We start from the raw sequence: 1,019 nt of genomic DNA, 5'->3' as shown, positions 1-1,019 counted from the left end.
GGAGGGTATAGCTCAATGGTAGAGCACATGCCTATCATGCCTGAGGTCCTGGGTTCAATCCCCTGTACCTCCACTAAATAAATAAATAAATAAATAAACCTAATTACCTCCCCCTCCACACACAAAATAAAGTTTAAAATACTTCAAGTAGAATAAAAGGGCAGATACTGACAAGTGATTATCCTTTCCTGTTCTTCAATTTCCCCCTCTGAGACAATCTCTCTTAATTCCTGGAATTATTCCCCATGCTGTAATCTGATTAAAAGGAAAAATATAATTGAGTTCCAAAAGAGCTTACTGCCTGGAAGAAAATGATTAGAGAATAATGATTTCCAGGAGAGGAGGGGGTACAAAGCATCCCAGGGGCCTTTGGGGAAAGTTATGGGTGCATTTTGGTATCACAGTAATGGGATGCTATTTGGAAGCCGTGCCCAGGATAGGGCCACCCGGGGGAGAATGGTCCTGGATTCCTCCTCCTAGTCAAAGTTCCGTGTGTTTCCATGTAAGAGGAAAGCCTGTGAATCTGAGCCTAGAACCCAATTCCAGCTTGCATGTAAATGTAAAGTGTGTTAATAGACACTGGTGCTCCAGGAATGCAGCTACTGGGTCAATTGGAAGATTGTTCTTGGCTTTGCTGGCACTTTATTGCTTGTGCTGCAAGTGAGAAAAACCACAGGATCTCTTCATCATGGCGGTGCCCACTGCGGGTCTTATGAAGCTTTAGGGGTCCACAGAGAGGTCCCAACATCTTGGGGCTCCATCAGATGCCCAGGGGAGATTTAAAATCCGAACTCTGAATCAGGTCTGCATTTGTAACAAATTCGCAAGGGATGCTGATGGCTGCCCTCTGTGGACCACACTTTGAGTAGCCGAATCTTATTGGGATCAAGCCCAAGCATCATTTACATATTGCAATATGTATTCTTTAAATAGTAAATTTCTCTCCTTCTATTTCACCTTTACACTATTGGGAGCATTTTTAGAAATGTCTGTGGAGGTAGGTTTTATTAAGTGTTTTA

The 1,019-nt window shown here is 42.9% G+C and overlaps 1 non-coding gene across 1 annotated transcript; it reads left to right on the top strand.

Annotated features, from left to right (window-relative positions):
- On the top strand, positions 1-73 carry TRNAD-AUC (transfer RNA aspartic acid (anticodon AUC)). Its single transcript has one exon. It is a non-coding gene; the product is annotated as a tRNA-Asp (tRNA).
- The last annotated feature ends 946 nt before the right edge of the window (positions 74-1,019 follow it).

The sequence above is a fragment of the Camelus bactrianus genome, chromosome 9 (genome assembly GCF_048773025.1).
Source record: "Camelus bactrianus isolate YW-2024 breed Bactrian camel chromosome 9, ASM4877302v1, whole genome shotgun sequence".
Lineage (NCBI taxonomy): Eukaryota > Metazoa > Chordata > Mammalia > Artiodactyla > Camelidae > Camelus > Camelus bactrianus.
This window is presented reverse-complemented; position numbering and strand designations above follow the sequence as displayed.